Source organism: Microcaecilia unicolor, chromosome 1 (assembly GCF_901765095.1).
Source record: "Microcaecilia unicolor chromosome 1, aMicUni1.1, whole genome shotgun sequence".
Taxonomy (NCBI): domain Eukaryota; kingdom Metazoa; phylum Chordata; class Amphibia; order Gymnophiona; family Siphonopidae; genus Microcaecilia; species Microcaecilia unicolor.
The window spans coordinates 383,697,491-383,719,607 of record NC_044031.1 but is presented as its reverse complement, the minus strand read 5'-3'; the positions used below and the strand labels follow the sequence as shown (position 1 = coordinate 383,719,607).

General features: G+C 46.1%; 1 protein-coding gene across 4 annotated transcripts in view; it reads right to left on the bottom strand.

Annotated features, from left to right (window-relative positions):
* RANGAP1 (Ran GTPase activating protein 1) overlaps positions 1-9,671 on the bottom strand; it is a 179,960-nt gene extending 170,289 nt beyond the window's left edge. Inside the window, exon 1 of one of the 4 annotated variants that reach the window (XM_030210516.1) lies at positions 9,629-9,671. The gene's annotated coding sequence lies outside the window, so the exon portion shown is untranslated. The other 3 variants (XM_030210500.1, XM_030210526.1, XM_030210509.1) reach the window with 3 other exon arrangements.
* Between the last annotated feature and the right edge of the window lie 12,446 nt (positions 9,672-22,117).

Sequence of the window (22,117 nt, the reverse complement as noted above, 5' to 3'; positions counted from 1 at the left end):
TAAGTACATAAGTATTGCAACACTGGGATGGACCAAAAGTCCATCAAGCCCAGCATCCTGTTTCCAACAGTGGCCAATCCAGGTCACAAATACCTGGCAAGATCCCAAAAAAGCTCAATACATTTTATGATGCATATTCCAGAAATAAAGCAGCGGATTTTCCCAAGTCAATTTAATAATGGTCTATGGACTTTTCCTTTACGAAGCCATCCAGATCCTTTCTTAAATTCCACTAACTGCCTTTACCACATTCTCTGGCAACGGATTCCAGAGTTTAATTACACAGTAAGTGAAGAACATTTTTCTCCGATTCGTATTAAATTTACTACTTTGTAGTTTCATCGCATGCCCCCCTAGTCCTAGTATTTTTGGACAGAATAAAACAAACAATTCACTTCTACCTGTTCCACTCCATTCATTATTTTATAGACCTCTATCATATCTCTCCTCAGCCATCTCTTCTCCAAGCTGAAGAGCCCTAGATGCTTTAGCCTTTCCTCATAGGGAAATCGTCCCATCCCCTTTATCAATTTCATCTCCCTTTTCTGTACCTTTTCTAATTCTACTATATCTTTTTTGAGATGCGACGACCAGAATTGAACACAATATTTGAAGTGCAGTCGCACCAGACCATGGCAGGAACAAACCCAACTCATTCCTGCCCTGTGCTGCTGCGCCAATGGAAATAGCTGCCGAAACTGCCACGGAAGGTCCCAGCAGCCATTTTGTGGATGGAACCAGCACGGGCAGGGGACTCACTCCTACCCATGCTAGTTCAAATTGCAAAAAAGCTGTCGGGACCTCCAGCAGCAGTCTAAGCAGCCACTTCAATTTGGAGAAGCAAAACAGGGCAGAGACAAGTGGGATTCATTTCTGCCCCGAACAGACCACTGGACCACAAAGGCTTCTTAAGGTACATCTGGAGAGGTAGGCAGTGATCAGGGGAGGGGGGGGGGGGGGGGGGGAAGAGAACATTTTAGTTTTAGTGGCCAATTTCAACACAGATTTGTTTTCAGCAGAAACCAAAAATTCTGGGTATGGCCGGGCACTACTTAGCAACCCAAATTTACAGTATGTAATTAACCATATTTTAATTAAATTTTGAATGTACACTAAATACTATGATGTGGGATGCACAGAACTTCTTTGTGGGCCACGTGTTTACACGCCTGGTTTAAAACATGTAAGTTGGGAGGTCACGTGCTACCGTGATGCGGAGCAGCAGCTGAAAAGCAAAGCTCCGTGCAAACCTTCCAAAAAGCAGCGAAAATAAGCGGGCCGGGGCCAGAATCTCGATCCCAACCTGTGGTAACGAAAGGAGAAGCTCACTGCTGCAAACTCCGCTCACTTCCAAACCTGAGATAGCTGGAATGGCGACGAAATCGGTGCGGAAAGGGAGAAGCCGTGCCAGCTGGGAAACAAAATGGCGGACCCTCGACTCTCGGAAGAAACAACAGTGAGCTCCGCGTGGGTCGGTGAAATCACAGCTGAAGTGACGGCAGCGGTCGAGGCAGCGCTGGACAAAAAGCTACAACAGCTGTACGACCGCGCTGAGGAGGCCCATGAACAGATCGATAGTGTGTGTTTAGAACTCGATGCAGGACTCCAGCGCATTTCTAATATGGAAGACTCTTCAGAGCAACTAAAGGAGAGCAACGGGAGACTACAGCAACAAGTGGCAGATCTTGAGGCGAAGATAGACGATTTAGAGAATCGTGGTAGACACAATAATTTAAGATTGGTGGAATTACCTGAGACTCTGCAGGATAAAGATCTACCACGATTCCTGGAAGAATGGCTGCCGAAAGAGCTGCAGATTGGTGATCAACTGCAACAATTCTGTGTGGAAAGAGCTCATCGAATTGGGCCGCCTAAACAGACGGGAAATCGACCTCGTGCAGTGATCTTCAAGAGTCTGAACTTTAGGCACAAACAACTAATCCTAACAGAGGTGCTGAAGAAACGCCAACTGAATTACCAGGGGCAAAATGTCCTATGCTTCCAGGACTACTCCCAGCATGTTCAGCAACTCAGGAAGGCCTTTTCACCTATCTGCACTGAACTCTATAAGAAGAATGTCAGGTTTGCGCTTTTATATCCCGCAAAATTGAAGATTACAGCAGACGGCAAAACCAAATACTTTGACAAAGCTGCAGAGACCGCTAAATATGTAAGCTCACTGAATCGGGAGGAACCCTGAGGATCGGGTGGAATGTGCTGGAGTGCCAGAGGCAGTGACGGAATTCTATGCTGTGGATGGACATATTATTTCATTTCATGGACCAGTGGTTGAGAGGGGAGCACAGGGATGAAGGAGAGGACGACATACCAGAGGGGATCAAGGACTGGTCCGGCGATATAAAGCCAAGTTGTGAGAGACAGTTAACTTATGGGGTAGTTGCTCCTGGTTATAACTGTTAAATGTTATGTGTTGAACTGTATAGGAATGATTCTTGAGGGAAGGAAGGTAGGGGTAGTGGGAGTGACTGTTCCGAGAAGGGAGGGGGGAGCTCGGAGAGGACAAGGGATGGGGGGAAGGGGAGGGAGGGTTGAACCAGCAGGAAGCATGTAGGAAGAATGTTGGAGTATGGCAGTGGAGACCGAGTGGAGATATGGAAAAGACAGGGTGTAGGAAGCCACTGGAATTAGATAATGACGCGGCGGTGCTGGAGCTGGGACAGCACAGCCGGGTGAGTTTGATATATATTCTGTCACAGAGATATGTCATGAAGAGATTAGAGTAATGACCTTAAAAATTTATTCATGGAATGCTGGTGGAATTTCCTCCCCCATTAAGAGGAAGAAAATATTACATAGTTTAAAACAGAAGAGGGCTGCGATCGCCCTGTTGCAGGAGACACACTTATCATCTCAGGAACACCAGAAGTTAAAAACTTGGTGGGTAGGAGATATCATAGAAGCTCCAGCGGTGGGGAAAAAGATGGGAGTTGCAATCTTGTTCCATAAGGATTTCAAAGTGGAGAAACAGCGGGTATATGTTGATCCAGAACGGCGGATTATCTTGGCTCAGATTAAGATCAATGGGAAGCCGTATCTGCTGGGGAATGTATACGCACCGAATACCTATAATAAGGGATTCTTTCGTCGACTTATTCAGCAGATACACTCCCTTAGAGAAGGAGAACTGATAGTAGGCGGAGATTTTAATTTAGTGGCAGACCCCGCCCTTGACAGGTCGCATAAGCCACACAGACGAGGGCCGGACAACGCCAAAGGCATTCCTATGCTCTGTGAAGCCCTAGGACTGGTGGATGCGTGGAGGGTCTTGAACCCTGGGGTTCGAGACTATACACACTATTCTCGGGCCCATCACACGCAAAGTCGCATTGATTATCTTCTAGTAGAGGAGGGGTGTATGGGGAGGATTAGAGACACAGACATAGACCCGACTATAATTTCAGATCATGCACCAATACATATAACTCTGCAAGAGCGGGAGACAGGGACAGGCCAGAGCCGATGGAGATTCCCTCAAGAACTGTATTTTGATAAAGAGTTTTTAACATTCATACGGGGGAAATGGATGGATTATAAAGTACACGAGGCCCATAGGCATAACATAGAACTGTACTGGGAGGCTGCGAAAGCGGTCTTGCAAGGGGAGATCATTGCTTACACGGGCTGGAAGAGGAAAAGTAGGGATAAAGAAATCATACAACTGGGGAAGCAAATAACTAATCTGAGGAGGGCGTATGGTCCCTCAGCTCTGCAGCAATGCAGAGAACACCTCTTAGCAACGCAAGCAGCTCTTAATGAGCTAATACATCAAAGGGCAGTGAAGTTGGCAGAATATTTTAAATACAAGCTGTACAAATATGGAGACAAGCAGGGCAGAATGTTAGCTAGGCTAGCGAGACAAAAGACAGGTAAACATCGAATACTAACATTACAAGACTCAGAGGGTAAGCTAACTCACAGGGAAGAAGAGATTGGACAGATATTTCAGGATTTTTATAAGTCCATAAATGAGGATGATAGATCTGAGGACCTTGATCCACAGCTATATCTGGGAAATACAGACCTGCCAAAGATAACAGAAGGGCAACGGCTAGACTTAAATAAGCCTATAGATAAAGATGAAGTTACTAGAGAAATTAAAAGAAGTGCGCTGCACAAGGCACCAGGGCCTGATGGCTATAGAGCGGAATTCTACAAGATGTTAAGTGCAGATATAGTGCAACCACTGACAGATCTATTCAATTCGGCGGTGGGGAAGGGGGAACTCCCAGCAACACTGAAAGTAGCAGATATACTGTTTTTTTTTAACCCAATAAAGATCAGAACAAACCTGAATCTTATCGACCTATATCTTTAATAAATTTTGAAGCAAAGATATTTGCGGGAATCTTAGCCCACCGCCTAGCAAGGGTGTTACCGGAGATAATAGCCAATCCACAGGTGGGGTTTATCCAAGGGAGACAGCCGGTTAAAAATATTAGGAAGATTTTAGCTTCCCTGGAGTTTGTGCAGTGTACACAGCAGGACTCATTACTAATCAGCTTCGACGCCGAAAAGGCATTTGACAGGGTGAAGTGGGACTTTTTATTCCAGACGCTACAGGCCTATGGGATAGAGGGATTTTTCGAACAGGCTGTACGTACACTGTACAATGGGCCAGAGGCACGGATCTGGGTTAATAATACATACAAACCAGCAATTCCGATCCGCAGGGGTACCCGTCAGGGATGCCCTTTGTCCCCACTACTGTTTGCGTTAACATTGGACCCCTTGATACGGGAGATTGTACGGAACTCGGAAATTGAGGGGATTAGGCTAGGGAAGGGGGAATTTAAGATATCAGCATTTGCAGATGATCTTTTAGTACATCTGTCTAAACCCATGCAATCCCTGCCAGTACTGATGGAGTGCTTTGCTGAATATGGCTCATTCTCTGGGTTTAAATTAAACACTCACAAATAGGAAGGTCTTGCCACCACCAAGAGCCTCAGAGATAACTGGAGAGGAGACTTTCCTTTAAAGTGGGCTGACAAGGAGTTTTTATATTTAGGGGTATGGCTAAGGCAGATCCCAGAAGACTATATAAAAAGAATGTCACAACCTTGATAAATGATACTGGACAAATATTAAGTCAATGGCAAAATCTGCCAATTTCACTGAGTGGACGGATAGCTTTGTTCAGTATGACATTATTCCCTAAAGGTTATATGTGCCGCGGCAGTTGCCATTATGTCTTACACAGAGGGATTTGGGGAAACTCCGATCACTGCTGTCTAGATATTGCTTGGGGGGGGGGGGGGGGGGAACCAAAGGTAAAACTAGAGAGACTGTATGGAGGGAGGAGAACAGGAGGCCTGGGCTTGCCCAATGTAAGTCAGTATAACTGAGCATGTCTATTACGACATCTAGCGGACTGGATACTGGGGACAGAGGAATACACCCTGGGATCTAGAAAGGGAATTGTTCCAGCCACTACACCCACACTACCTGATCCATCTCACGCAGAAGAACACCCCAAAGCAATGGAAAAATCATATCCTATTATGTCCAATGAGACGGGCTTGGCACTTATTGATGAAGCTCCTAGGGAATAATCCGGTAAATACTGATATGATACCTATAATAGGAAATAAGGAGTTCGGATTGGGATTAACACAGGGGAAAGTAACAAATTGGGCAAAACACGGAATTGTGTATGTGGCAGATATGCTGTTGGATACGGGAGGCCTCAGATCTAGAGGGAACCTAGAGGATCTGGTGGGTAAAGAACAGGTGGATTGGTTCACATATGGACAGGGCCAGGCATATATAAGACATGTATTGGAGAGTAATTGTTCCAGGGGAGTATATCGGATGGTGGAGCAATTTTTCCTACCGTCAGAAGATGGGCAGATAACAGTCTCGGGGATTCATGGTGCATTGAGTACTTTTCACACACACCAGACATATGAGGACATAGAGAAGTGGGCTGAGGAGTTACACATGCCAATTCGGGAGGGAGTGGTAGCAAACAAGTTAAAGGAGATATACACCCTGGTGCATAATGCACGATTCAGAGAAATACAATTTAGAATTCTTACACGAGTTTATTTCTCGCCCAAACAGGCGTATTATGCGGGGCGCCTAGAAACCCCAGCATGTATTAAATGTGCAGATCAGGGCGGGACATTACTGCATATGATATATACTTGCCCCCGGGTGGTGATCTTTTGGAACAGGGTACAGATATATTGTGGGATGCTGCTTAAGAAAGAAATACGATTTAGGCCGCAGGACATAGCACTGGGAATAGAGAGAGGTAGGCTAAAGTTGCAGAGGGTAGAATTTTGGTTAGTATTCAAATTCTACTAGCCAAAATTGGTTTGAAATAGAAATAGAAATCAGTGGTGCAACACCCTGTAACTCAAAATTCCACAATCGGGATCATCTCTAGTAAATAAACAAGGAACCTCAAACCTCCTCGTAGGGAACACACTGCTGCATTAGCTTGGTCCACTATTTAAATGTAGGAGTAGAGTACTATCACTGGTTCCAGTGAGGAAAAGAAAAGAAAAAAAGCCAACCGCAAAAACTCATAATTACATGAGAAAAACGAATGGCATAAAAACTCTCCTTCTCCTTCACTGACTAAAGAGTTAAACAAGGTGAAACACCCCTCTTCTAATCAAATGTATCTTGCATCCCCCTAAAACCACTCATCAATAATTTAAAGCCTGGCCCCTTAACCTAAAACTGCCCGCCCTGTTTTACAAAATGCACAAGAACGTTAGGAAAATCACAGGCTTGTTAAACCCACAAAAATAGACAATGTCCTCTAGAAATTGCAGGCTTATTTAACCCACGTAATCTTTCCACAAGTCAATTTTCCACAAAACCAGCTACTTATCTGCTTGTTGGTAACTCAGGGTTCGGTTAGTTTTGTAAATCCAGGCTGATGGTAATCAAACATGGAGAAGACACCAAACTGTTCAGTTTAAGCCTTTGACACCATCCCGTGTCTCCCTTCAACAAGTGCGCCTTGTTTCGCCGATATCCAGGCTGCTTCAGGAAGGGTACTATCTCGGATCCTTACATGGACCTCTCAAAATCACCAAACTGACCATAAATCAATAACTGCATGCACTATCAAGTTATTGATTTATGGGGGTAGTTAGGGCCCATAGAGGGAATATATTAATGGTAACTTGCACATAGGAAAATGATCTGATAAAGGATAATGTGATGACTTACTAAAGATATATAGATACAACGGACAATGGTGATGAGGATACTGGACACAAAATAGATGCCCTCAAACATTGCAATTAGAGTGAACGACATATTTATCTGTTTGAATCTCAGCATCTTTATCACACAAGCTTACTTACAAATTTGAGTATATGATATAATTGATTAAACGATGCACCAACATAGAACTAACCATCGGAGGTGGTGGTATTTGGCAAAGGACTATAAGAAACAAGGCCCTTTGCGGTAGATTGCATTGAGTAGATACACGCCTCTGATGTATGATCTCGACTGTTCAGGATGAATGGAGTAGTGTAAAGACTGCTGACTGATGTAATGATAAAATCTAATGTTCACAAATAATATAGGATGAAAGGGGGGTAAGGGATGGGGAGGGTGAGGGAGGGGATAAAGGGAAAATGTATAGTTTCAGTAATGTATAGCAGATATGATATGTTTATATGTTATCTAGTCACGAGTAAATGTATAAGATATGTTTCATCAATAAACAGACTTAAAATAAAACATGTAAGTTATACAATTTTGACCAGATGTGACAGCTAGGATAAAGAGTAAAAAAAATAGTTTTTCTTCTGACAAGTTATCAGAAATAGCATTTTCTACACTTCAAATGTGAAACATAATGAATTTAAGATATACATTAAAGCTTTTCCTTCCATTTATACAAGGGTGGTTACTTACATTCCTAAAACATTGCTTATCCCCTTGGTGAATGCAACTTCAAACACTGCCAGATTAAAAACAAAATAAAATACCCTCCCCTCTCCTAGCAATCAGATCTGGAACAGCACCACAGACTGCCAAAATGGGTCACAGTCAGTGAAACTCCTACTCCTGCTTCTAGATTACAAGGTAAGCAAATACCATGGCAGAAGGGCATCTCTCTCTGCTTTGCTGGCCAGTCACTACTCTGCCACCAGTACTGTGGCCAAAGAATACTTTGAGAGAGATGTGGAGACCACTGGAGGCTACTTTAAAATAGGCTATAACACAAGAATGCTGAAATAAAAAGAACCAAGGAGGAATAAGAAATTCAAGGGCTGGGAAGCAGAAAAGGTCAGAAAAAAAAGTAAAGTGAAATGACAAATAAAGGAAAGACTGACAAAAACTGGAAGGACGCAGGTAGAAAATCGGAAGGGGGAAAGGGTTCATGAGAGTCAGGAGGGTAGGAATAGAGATTGAATATAGTCACATCTGCAACCCCCTTTAATCTTAGCTCTATGTGAGTCAGAATGGGGGAAAAGAGCTAATTGTATAAGCTACTAAGCTTGCTGAAAAACAAAACTAAGCTTAGAGACTAAAAGCAGGAAATTTCTATTTTATTATTTCTGACATTTATATCCCACATTATCCCGAAAAAGCATCGGGTTCAATATGACTGCCAATTTTTAAGTATACATAGAGTTACGCCTATAACAACATGAATTAACTAGATCTCATCCCAGTCATATTTTGCTTCCATCCTTTGCCTCCTCCTTCCCCGGCAGCTTCTCTCCCCAGGGAAGTGCTGTCAGCACTGGAAACCGCCCCCTCCCCACACCAACTAGTTTTAAAAAGTAGACCAAAAGATGTAGTTTGTGTAGATATTATTTGCATCCTTTATAGTCCGCTTTTGCCATCAAAAGATGGATCAAGGTGTACTTGATTAATCAGTGTTGGTAGATTACAACAGAGCGAAGTATACAAACATAACAAAAAAAGGTACTTTATAAAGAAAGCTAAAAACATTAAGTAACATACATTGCATATCACTGGTAAATCAGTCAATATGGAAGTGGGCAAAGCAAATCATAACCGAGTACCCTCCGCCCATCACTACTGCAGACCCAGCCGTGTCTCCCTCTATCACCTTCCCCCGTCGCCCCAAATATCATCTGAGCTAGACGGCGCAACGGAGGGGAGTGATCGAGGGAGATGTCGGTCTTATTATTACGCGGAGCACTTACACCACTTCGGTCGTCAGCAAACCCGCTCTGCCACTTTTCCCCTCCTCCTTCTGTTTTTAAACAATCAGTAAAACCATTGACCAAGTCCCTCAATCCCTTCTCCCGTGCAGCGGCCACCACCACAGCCCCAGAACCGAAAATCAACAACGTAAACGCCATCGCACCAAGCACACGCACCTCTACTAAATGCTTTTTTGTACGTTTCCTTCGCTTTTTTGTTGCTTTTTTTATTTATTTATTTATTTTTCCACCCTCCTGCCGGGAAAAGCTGTGGTCACCTCCTATACACGCTTTCTACTGCCGCTTGTTACAATGGCGATCTGGATAGTTTGAATCCCGGCAGTTTTTTTTTCCCACTGCCTCGTGCCCGGGGCACGCCGGGAGTTGTAGGTTTTACTCACGCAACCCTCGCCCTAGAACTGAGTGGAAGGAGCTGGCAAAGGGACTGCGAGTACCGTGATGCCCTCTGAGGGCCGCGCCTCCGACGGCAGAAAGGAGAAGCGCTAGCGCGCCCGCGCGCGATGATTTCCTGACTGTTGCCGCGCGCCCGCGCGCGATGATTTCCTGACTGTTGCTGCGCGCCCGCGCGCGATGATTTCCTGACTGTTGTTGCCGCGCGCCGCGCTAGATGGTGAAGTGTGGTGTACGTCAAGGAGTCCCTTTTTTTGGTGTTGTTTCCGGCTGGCCGTACTTCAACTTGCTGCTTACGTAACTTTCAAGCGCTGAGTCACGCTATGACCGAGATGATTGTATAATCGTCTACAGGCAACAGCATGTTGATTTTATTTTCTATTCCGCATTAATTAGACATTCTTAAGCGGAAAACAATATACGTACATATCACACTAAAAAATCAAAAACAATAACATGATGCATACATCATAAAACCCCACAAAACATCAGTTTTCCAGTTCAGATGTTATTAATCAAACATTGATTTACTGCTTTAAAAAATGTTTTCATTTCTCTCAAAGTGTCCCAAAGTTTGCATTCCCCCTATTTCAGAGGCAGGGCATTCCATAATCTTACTCACAATAATGTAAAAACAATAATAATAATAGATGTTCTATATTCTTCTGAAGTAGAAAGAGGGTATTGTCTAATAACCATCCATTTATAGCCCTCACTGCTTTTGAAGGTTGATAAACCTTAAGATTAAAAGGCACAATTAGTACACACTACCTGTGAAAACTTTGAAAATCTACAATATCTTAAAATGCAGTTGTTGTTCAATTGGTAGCCTGTGTAATCTTTTTTTTTATTATTCTATATGGGAAAACCGAGAGCATCCAGTAACGACTCTGGCTGTAGCATTTTGTGCTACTTGCAATGCTTTGACAACATTTTTTTTTTTTTAATTCCAATCAGTAGCCAAAAGATGGGCAAACAGTACTCTACTACAGTTCTACATTTTTTTCAGTTGGAAAAATCTCTTAATCTACAGGGCAGCAAAATTCAAAGCTAAACAACAAGTCTTGCAGCAACACAAACTCATAGCCTGATGCTCAAAATCTAACACCTGCACTACAGGCGATTAGCGCCAAACTAGCACAGGAGACAATGTGCAAGCCAAAGCTTTGTGCAAATCAGGGGCATAGCCAGACTTCGACGGGAGGGGGATCCAGAGCCCGACGGGAGGGGGGGGCACATTTTAGCCCCCCCTCTGGTGCCGCCAAACCCCCCCCCCCCCGCCCTCCGCAGCCGCCACCAACTTTCACCCGCCACAACCCTCTCGACCCCCCCTTCCCGCCACCAACCCTCTCCCGCCACATACCTTTGCTGGTGGGGGACCCCAACCCCCGTCAGCCGAAGTTCTCTCGGCCGCCCGGCGTTGCTTGCTGAATGATCTGATCAAGTTTCTGTGCGTGCGTCTGACATCCTGCACATCACCCGCTAGCAAAGGTACGCGACGGCGGTGGGGGAGGGTTGGCAGCGGGAAGGGGGGGTCGAGAGGGTCGCAGCAGGGGGGTCCAGGGCCAAATCTACGGGAGCCCAGGCCCCCATGGCCCCATAGTAGCTACGCACCTGGTGCAAATAGTATGCAAATATAGTTAAAGAGGTCATTTCCTATTTCCTCCCAATGCTCAGAGAACAGCACACAAAACAAGGCCACCCCTACCGCTAAAAAACTAATGGCAGCTTGGCATGCATTTAGGTGTTTAAAGAAAAAAATCATGGGAAATTTTCTCTTCAAACGCTGAAGGTTTTTATTTAATTTGAAAGTAGAAGGAAACCGATGCAAGCCTGTAAGTACTGGTAGTGAGAGAAAAATAGATGCAAGTCAGAGCAAACCTGAAAGTGAAAGCACACATTGGCACCTGTTTTCTGTGCATAAATATAAGCTTTTCAGGTGTCAAACATTTTTGAAAAGCTTATAGTTAAAGGGGCAGAAGAACGGTGCCGATGTGTGCTGACATCCAGGTCAGAATTGAGACATTCTGCCTATAGCTTCCAAAAAAAAGCATTTATCTCATAGCTATCTTCGAACAGGAAAAACATCCAAATTTTCTGTTTGTGTACTGTTCTAAGCAAAGTATAGTGTACTTTAATTAGCCAGCTTAAACCAGTAGACTCTCAATTCTTAAGCAAATCTTCTTTAACATAGTAGATGACGGCAGAAAAAGACCTGCACGGTCCATCCAGTCTTCTTTATTGTAGTACTCAGAATAAACAAAGAAAATCCAACTTCTAGTTCAGTTGCTTGTAAAATAATTGTGGCCTTCTGCCCAAACAGTCTGGATCAAGCCACTTCAGAGGCAAGGAGATGCCCAGAACCTCAGCGGAAAAGCTGTAACATTCAAAGGACAATAAGTGGAGAACTCAGAGAAAATAAATGGGGAATGACTTTGGGAGATGGTGAAAAATCTTGATGGAATTACAGTAGATTAAGGAGGGATCAGCCCCCTAGAACCAGGGGCATAGCTACTATGGGGCCACGGGGGCCTGGGCCCCCGTATATTTGGCCCTGGACCCCCCTGCCGTGACCCTCTCGACCCCCCCCTTCCCGCCACCAACCGTCCCCCGCCGCTGTCGCATACCTTTGCTGGCGGAGGACCCCAACCCCCGCCAGACGAAGTTCTCTCCTCGGCTGCACGGCCTTGCTTGCTAAATGATCTGATCAAGTTTCTGTGCGTGCGTCTGACAGCAATCTTACAAAAATTGCCACATCGACATCTTTGCAGAACAGAATAGTCTAGTGGTTAGTGCCGTGGACTGTAACCCAAGGGATACAGGTTCATTTTTGTAAACATGATCCCTCTCTGGGACCTGAAAAATATCTACTGTACCTGAATGTACAGGCTTGCAAGTGTCATGTCTTTAGGTACAGTACATATTTTTCTGTTCTTGGAAGGAGCCCCAGAAAAAAAACATGTATACAGTCCACTACTAGACTACTCCTTACTGCTTTGTTCAAAATGGTCATAATACTTGCAGCTGACAGAGCCTGTTTTTCCTTTCCAGTTTCATTTTCAGGGCAAAGGGAGGGGGACAGCAACCTTTGTGGGATTAAGGATGTGTCATGCCCTCCAGTAGTCAGTTACTCAGAACCTTTTATACCCTATAAATGACTGAGGGGTTGATGATCAGAAGCAAACATGGACACTAGAGTTATTAGCACCACAGTAGCGCCCACGTTTGCTCCAAGACCTTGAGCGCATGAAACACGTTTGTGGGTTCTGAGCGCAAGAAGCATTTATTATTCCTCCCCAATGCTCAGCAGGCAGCATGCCAAATATTGGTACTGGTCCTGCGGCAAACCCTACGCCAGCTCGGAGCTGGTGTTAGGGTTCGCAGAGCTTTGGAGCGGAATGGGGAGCCCTGTCCAACATGCATTTGCATGCTTGCAGGCCCCTAACCCTCCTAGCACGCAGGGGGCTGGAGGTCAGGTGGATCTCTAGGCCCCCTAACCTTCCCAACACCAAACAAAAATCCCTGGTGGCCCAGTGGGCATCCGCACCCCCACCCCCACACACCCGGATCTAGTGCCCCCGACCCACCCATCTACCTTGTATTGACGAAGGAAGGAGTAGCCCTCTCTCTTCCTTCCAGCACTGCCTTCAAAATGACGGTGCCCAGCCCTGTCCAGTGCATCCTGGGATGCGCTGGGTGGGGCTTCCCCTTATATAGTAGGGATGTCCCACCCAGTGCATCACAGGATGCACTGGGCAGAGCTGGGCGCTGCCATTGTGGAGGCAGTGCTGGAAGAAGGAGAGGGGGTACTCCCTCCTCTGTCATTACAAGGTGCGGATGGGAGGGGTCAGGGAGCACAAGACTATCAAGAAGGATGGGAATTGGGGGTAGGTTTGCCCACTGGGCCACCAAAGAGTTTATTTTTTGTTTTAGGGGTTAGGGGGGCTAGAGGTTCACTGGAGGTCAGGGAAGGTCCATCTCACAGATAGGCTGCAGAGAATACCTTCTCCTGCTTTAGACTTAGTCCCACCCACCCTTAGAGTGACATGTCTTATATAACCTCCCTATCAACCCACTCATTACTTTTACCTCACCCATTTCTATTCTTCTGTCACCTTCTCCCACTACTCCAACCAGAGTTACACCTAATCACACTGACCAACATCTTCAGTCCTTCTGTGACTGTTCTCTTGTGCTTGACTGCTTAAATATTAAATGCTTTACTTTTTGTCTATTTAGATTGTAAGCTCTTTGAGCAGGGACTGTCTTTCTTCTGTGTTTGTACAGCGCTGCGTACACTTTGTAGCGCTCTAGAAATGTTAAATAGTAGTAGTAGTAAGGTCGGGGGGGGGGGGGGGTTAGGGGGGCTAGATGTCCACTGGACCTCTAACCTCTTGCATGCCGGTCTGGCTTTTTTTTTTTTTTACAGCCAAGACCCGTCAAACAACTTCTGTGGGAAGACTGTGCCTTGGGTGCATACCCAGGCTCAATCCTCCCACAGAAGTCCACGATATTCAAAACTAATATCACACATACATTCGCATGCTATTAGTTTTGATCATGAGAGCTTTAATCCCCCACGCTAATTTCCCAGCGCTGTTTGGAACAGCACAGGGGATTTGATCATCAGAGCATCAGGGCCCAATACACAAAGCTTTCTATGCTGGGAACATTTGCTTTAGAATGGTTGTAACCAGTCTAAAGTAAACATAGAGGGGCATAATCGAACGGCGCTGGCCATCTCCGGGGCCGGCTCCGTAAATGGGCCGAGCCAACCGTATTTTCGAAAAAGATGGCCGGCTGGCTAAATCTCAACATTTAGGTAAAATGTTGAGATAGCCAGCTTCGGTTTTCGGACATAATGGAAACCGGGTCCGGCCATCTCAAACCCGGCGAAATGCAAGGTATTTGGTCGTGGGAGGAGCCAGCATTTGTAGTGCACTGGCCCCCCTCACATGCCAGGGCATCCTAGGGGGCACTTCTAAAAATTAAAAAAAAAAAGTAAATAAAAATTGCTCCCAGGTGCATAGCTCCCTTCCCTTATTTAATAGTAGTAGTAGTAGGACTGGACAGGATACAGGATTCTCAAGCAGGATACAGGAACTAGCATGACTGGAACAATACTTCACCTGCGCTTGACCGCCATTAGGTGCAGGCAGCCGGTAGGACTTACTGGACGGAGTGGATCAAGACAAACTTGACTAGACAGGGTACAGGATACAGGGTCTCAAACAGGCAGGAAACAAACACAAGCTGGGCTAGAACAGGGTACAAGGTACAGGGTCTCAAACAGGCAGGAACAGTGGCGTACCAAGGGGGGGTGGGGGGTAGGGGCGGTCCGGCCCGGGTGCACGCCGCTGAGGTGGGGTGCTGCACGGCCGTTAGCTCCGAGTCCGCTCGTTCCCTCCCTGCTGTTCCCTCTGCGCGGAACAGGTTACTTCCTGTTCCGGGGCAGAGGGAGCAGCAGGGAGGGAACGAACGGACTTGGAGCTAACAAGTGCGCGGCACCCCCCCCCCCCCCAGCAGGTAAAAATGCACCCGGGGGGGGGGTGCATCGGCAATCTGCCCCGGGTGTCAGCCAGGCTAGGATAGGAACACCACTGGGCAGGAAACAAACGCAAGCAGAAGAGAAAGGAAGCCAAAAGCAGACAGGGAAGGAGCAATCAGCACTGGATTCAAGACAGGATTCAGGAGACTCAAACAGGCAAGGAATACAGACTAGGAACACTAACTAAGAAAGAAGGCTAGACAAGACAAGGCAGAAGTGCACTAACCACAAACACCAACCACCAACCTGGACCGTTGGCGTTGCAAAGGCCAAGCAGAAAGTTTCCAGGTGGCTAATAAGCCCATCAGCAGCTGAGAGGCTCAGCTGCAGCAATCTAAAGGCAGCTAAGGGTGAGGCTAGCTGCCAAACTTCCACGCAAGACTGGAGGTCTAAAATATCTGGTCCGGACCGAAAAGAGAGTCTGAAAAGTCTATGGCAGCCACTGGTTCTGGCCACCAGAGGGCGAGAGGAGCACAAACCAAGAAAACAGTCACAATCGTGACAGCCCCCCTTCAATCTCTTTTCATGTCCTCTAGTTCTACTGCCTTCCCATCTCCGGAACAGGTTCATTTGCGGATTAATACCTTTCAAATATTTGAACGTCTGTATCATATCACCCCTGTTTCTCCTTTCCTCCAGGGTATACATGTTCAGGTCAGCAAGTCTCTCCTCAAACGTCTTGTAAGCGTTAAGCGAGTAATGCACAAAGGAGTTTTCTGTGGCTCTAGCATGTGCCATTAGCAGCCACCAAGAACTCCATGCAAGTATATTACAGTGAGCTCATTATTCTAATGGGAAGTCCAGGTGATGCACAGCTACAGAGCGCCTAGATTTAACTAGCAAATTGTACAGCTGCTCTGGAGCTGTCAGAGAATAGGGAAGCATAAGCAGGCAGCTGCAAAGGCTGTCTGTTTGTGCCTTCTACTTCTCTGCTCCCGCCCCCCCCCCCCCCAGCAACACCCTGTGACCCCCCCCCCCCCCCGTTTTGAAGGTTCTCTGGTGATCCAGTGGACCCCGCCGACCCCCCCCCCCCCCGGCGAAATCACCCTGGTCGTCCGTGGACCTGGCCTCCCAGCCCCTTCCTACACCCCAGCAAAGATCTAGCCTAGTAATCTAGTGACCCCCCCTCTCCGTACCTTAAAAAATTGGAGGTAGGAAGGCAGGAACAACACCCTCTCCCTGCTGCCTTGGGCCCTGCCACTTCCAAAATGGTATACTTTGGAGGGAGAGTCAAGGGGGGTCCACCAGACCACCAGGGGCTCTTTGTGTTGGGGGTCAGGAGGTGGTGAGGGGGTTCACAAGGTGCAGGAGGGCACCGGGAGGCAGCCAACTGGACCACCAGGGATTTCTGTGCAAGCATAACTGAAACCGAAATTCAGTCAGCCTCTATTTTAATAATTCATGGAGGTACTTACCCAGATATGAGGAAGGTGGTTTATAAATCGAGATGTCAGAGACGTGTTTTTTAATATCAAGCCACTTAGTGATGTAATTCCTTGCTTTCAATTTAAAGATATTGATTTGTTATAAGAGGTTTAGGAAATCACTGAAAACGTATCTTGTTTTAAGAAGTTTGTGATAGAACATTATACTCAAAAGCTGTATTGTTTATTGGATTTTTTATGTTATTTTTTGTACCATTCCTAGGAATACTTAGCTTCTTAACCTTGTACACCACTCAGAACCCCTAACAAGCTTGTGCGGGATATAAGAGCTTATTGTATGTATGTATCAGGGGCGTATCTGCGTGGGGCCTCAGGGGCCTGGGCCCCCACAGATTTTGCCCTGGACCCCCCTACCGCCATCAACCCTCCCCCGCTGCCGTTCTTACTTTTGCTGGCGGGGGACCCCAACCCCCGCCAGCCGAGGTCTGCTTCCACCTGCCGCTGCCGTAAAAACTTCTTCTTCAGCCGGCGGGGGACCCCAAACCCCCGCCCCGCGGTGTTTAAAATTCATCTTCGGCCTCCGTGGCTGTGCTGCTGTGATAGGCGCTGTTGAAATCCACTTCGGAGTCTGACGTCGCAGCACGTACAACGTACAACGACGTCAGACTCCGAAGTGGATTTCAACAGCGCCTATCACAGCAGCACGGCCACGGAGGCCGAAGATGAATTTTAAACACCGCGGGGCGGCTGGCGGGGGTTTGGGGTCCCCCGCCGGCTGAAGAAGAAGTTTTTACGGCAGCGGCAGGTGGAAGCAGACCTCGGCTGGCGGGGGTTGGGGTCCCCCGCCAGCAAAAGTAAGAACGGCAGCGGGGGAGGGTTGGCGGCGGGAGGGGGGTGGAGAGAGTCATTGGTGGCGGTGGGGGCTCGGCGGTGGGGGCTCGGCGGCGGCGGGGGGGGGGGCTAAAATGTGCCCCCTCCCTCTGGCTCTGGCCCCCCCTACCGCCGGAGTCCAGATACGCCCCTGGTATGTATGTAAATGCTACAGGGAGGTAGAAGGTTGAGAAATGGGGTGGGGCCTTGAACCACCCCTGGAGTGTGGGGCGCATGTCTGAATATTTGCTTAGGGCAATAGATACCCTTGGACAGGCCCTGGGAATAACTCCTTTGAGGTGGATGCTATAGCCTTCATATGTCCACCATATTAAGAATATTCAGCAAGCGCTTCAAGCTCTTTCTATACCTAGTGAGTCTTTTATTTTATTTTTATTACATTTGTACCCCACGCTTTCCCACTAAAGTGGTCTAGATTGGCATCCAATGTCATCTTGAAATCCCCTCTCACCACAACTTACCCCCCCCCCCCCCCCCAAACAAAAAAATCAAGAGTACTATATTAAGCTTCTTGTAAAAATTAACTTGAATTACATTGGGAGTAAACCCATTAGTAAACATAATTTGTCCCCCTAAGTATTTGCCCCTTAAGGCTAAACACCTCCCATCTACATCCTTATGAACCCATCCACCTGAAACAAAATCTCCCCTTGATAAAATAGCTAGCCATGCTACTTTACACTCCTTTCTACTTGCATTTCAATACTCTTGGCTATACTCTTTGTTCGTCAATAACCTCTCATCTCTTACTCCCAAGTGTACTCCTTGTTCTTCAATAACCTCTTTACTCCCAAGTGCATTTCCTGCTACATAGCCACTGCCCAGTGATGACTATTAAGTTCCTTAAAATACTAACCTCCTCTTCCTAGGATTATTCAAATTGTTGACATTCCATGACCTCACTACACTAACTCCCTTCAACTTATTAGTCCCCCTCCCTTTCTGACATACCCCTCCTGCCCCAGTCTTCCATCTCTATCTACCACACCCACCCATCCAACCAACCCACCCTATTCTACCAGCCACCCAAGGTTGTCTTACATCCTCAGAGTAATTAACTGGACAAGAGGAGGCTTCCTCTTCTCTTTGCCCACTCCACCCAACTGGTTCACATTCATCCTCCCCTGCATGCACCCATCCCCCACTCACTTCCCCCTCTATTCAACCACTCCAGCTTTTGCACTTGTCCCCTTCCCTCCCCAGCTCACCACAATCATCTCATTCCTTATCAGTAATAGTCACATCCTGCATCTCCCTTCCTCCCACTGCTTACCCATGAATCCTCCCCCTAAAATTAGTCTCTTAGTAGCTTTCTTCATCTCCTCCACCACCACTGTTTCAAACTGTTATGTTTGGTTTACAAATCATTCAAATTGGGTCGTCCAGTCTATCTTGGTAACAAGTTGAAAAATATATTTCTCAATCAGAACTTGGTCCATCACAAAAAAAAATTTATCGCAACTTCTGGGTCTTGGCATTATCAAACTTTCATCTACTAGACAGAGAGCATTCTCATATGCTGGACCTTATCTTTGGAATTCCCTACCTGATGAACTCAAAATGCCTCCTCATATCTTGCTTTTCGCAAACTTTGAAAAACTTGGTTGTTCAAACAATGTATGACTAGATTTTATAATTTTATTTTATTCTATTTAATGTGATGTCTGTACTGTAATTGTATATGACATGGAAACTGTAAATTCTAAACTGCTTTGACATAGTAACATAGTAGATGACGGCAGAAAAAGACCTGCACGGTCCATCTAGTCTGCCCAACAAGATAAACTCATATGTGCTACTTCTTGTGTATACCTTACCTTGATTTGTATCTGCCATTTTCAGGACACAGACCGTAGAAGTCTTGCCCAGAACTAGCCCCGCCTCCCAATCTCGGCTAAGCTTCTGAGGATCCATTCCCTCTGCACAGGATTCCTTTATGTTTATCCCACGCATGCTTGAATTCCGCTACCGTTTTCATCTCCACCACCTCCCGCGGGAGGGCATTCCAAGTATCTACCACTCTCTCCGTGAAAAAATACTTCATGACATTTTTCTTGAGTCTGCCCCCCTTCACTCTCATATCATGTCCTCTCGTTCTACCGCCCTCCCATCTCCGGAAAAGGTTCGTTTGCGGATTGATACCGTTCAAATATTTGAACGTCTGTATCACATCACCCCTGTTTCTCCTTTCCTCCAGGGTATACATGTTCAGGTTCGCAAGTCTCTCCTCATACATCTTGTAACGCAAATCCCATACCGTTCTCGTAGCTTTTCTTTGCACCGCTTCTATTTTTTTTACATCCTTAGCAAGGTACGGCCTCCAGAACTGAACACAATACTCCAGGTGGGGCCTCATCAACGACTTATACAGGGGCATCAACACCTCTTTTCTTCTGCTGGTCACACCTCTTTTTATACAGCCTAGCAACCTTCTGGCTACGGCCACCGCCTTGTCACACTGTTTCGTCGCCTTCAGATCCTCAGATACTATCACCCCAAGATCCTTCTCCCCGTCCGTAACTATCAGACTCTCCCCGCCTAACACATACTTCTCCCGTGGATTTCTACTCCCTAAGTGCATCACTTTGCATTTCTTCGCATTGATTTTTAATTGCCAAACCTTAGACCATTCTTCTAGTTTCCGCAGATCCTTTTTCATGTTTTCCACTCCCTCCCCGGTGTCCACTCTGTTGCAAATCTTAGTATCGTCCGCAAAAAGGCAAACTTTACCTTCTAACCCTTTGGCAATGTCACTCACAAATATATTGAACAGAATTGGCCCCAGCACTGATCCCTGAGGCACTCCACTACTCATCTTACCTTCCCCTCCTCCGAGCGAATTCCATTCACCACCACCCTCTGGTTTCTGTCCGTCAACCAGTTCCTAATCCAGTTCACCACTTCAGGGCCTATCTTCAGCCTGTCCAGTTTATTCAAGAGCCTCCTGTGGGGAACCGTGTCAAAAGCTTTGCAGAAATCTAAGTAGATTACGTCCATAGCACGTCCTTGATTCAATTCTCCAGTCACCCAGTCAAAGAATTCAATGAGTTTCGTTTGACATGATTTCCCTTTGGTAAAACCATGTTGTTTCGGATCTTGCAACTTATTGGCTTCCAGGAAATTCACTATCCTGTCCTTTAGCATCGCTTCCATTACTTTTCCAATAACCGAAGTGAGGCTTACCGGCCTGTAGTTTCCAGCTTCTTCCCTATCACCACTTTTGTGAAGAGGGACCACCTCCGCCATTCTCCAATCGCACGGAACCTCTCCCGTCTCAAAGGATTTATTAAACAAATCTTTAAAAGGACCTGCCAGAATCTCTCTGAGCTCCCTCAATATCCTGGGATGGATCCCGTCCGGTCCCATGGCTTTGTCCACCTTTAGTTTCCGTGAACGGTGCTAAATCCACTCCACTCTCACATGTACTTTTGTCAGTCCATCTTGGTCCTTCTCCAGGATTTTCTTCTGTGAAAACAGAACAAAAGTATCTATTTAGCAAATTTGCCTCTTCATCATAATTTTCTACATAGCGGTTCGCAGCATCTTTCAGTCTCACAATTCCCTTTTTAGTAATTTTCCTTTCACTAATATACCTGAAGAAATTTTTGTCACCCCCTCCTTACCTTTCTAGCCATTTGTTCTTCCGCACGCGCTTTCGCCAGACGTATCTCTCTCTTGGCTTCCTTCAGTTTCATTCGGTATTCCTCTCCGTGTTCCTCTTTTTGAGTTTTTCTGTATTTCTGGAACACCAACTCTTTAGCCTTCATTTTCTCAGCCACTTGCTTGGAGAACCATATCGGTTTCCTTTTTCTCTTGCTTTTATTTACTCTCCTTACATAGAGGTTTGTGGCCCTATTTATAGTGTCTTTCAGCCTGGACCACTGTCCTTCCACTTCTCGTACGTCCTCCATGCCCATCAGCTCCTTCCTCAGGTATTCCCCCATTTTACTAAAGTCAGCACGCTTGAAATCCTGGACTTTCAGTTTTGAGTGGCCACCCTCCTCTTCAGCCGTCATATCAAACCAAACCGTTTGATGGTCACTGCTGCCCAGGTGGGCACCCACTCGGACATTTGACACACTATCCCCATTTGTGAGTACCAGATCTAGCGTCGCTCTCTCCCTTGTGGGTTCTGTCACCATTTGTCTGAGCAAAGCACTTTGAAAAGGCTCGTTTAACACTCCCAACTCCAAGTCAGACACCTTAGGCAAATCAATACTTGAAAGATAGGCTTCACTGTGCATCATTGACTCAGTTTGTGGCGCATACAGTTGCATAAAAAAGTTTTAAAAACTGTGTTGATCTCAGCATCACTATGTACCAGGCCTCCTCTATCATCTGTCAATGAGAGTATTTTACGAGTGCCCACACTCCTAGTTATAGAGGCATGTTCTTTACAAGTCTATAAAATAGTTGTTACCATACTGCTTTTTTTCTTGGGCACGTGTAGAACATCGACACTTACCGCGAGACCTTTGTGCGCATGTGCTAGGTGCTGTCTCGTAGACACTCTACATATCCAATTTCCATGCACTTTCTTTTGAGCATCTACTACTACAAAGCATCTATCACTGTTCCAAGTTCAGTAAGTTCAGCAGTGGCTATTTATGTATGCAGATGTAAGCAGCTTTTGAGCGTCTCCTCCTTTGTCTCTTGGTGGCCCTGAATAGGCCCCCATGATCTAATCCCTAATAGTGTACAAACCCTCA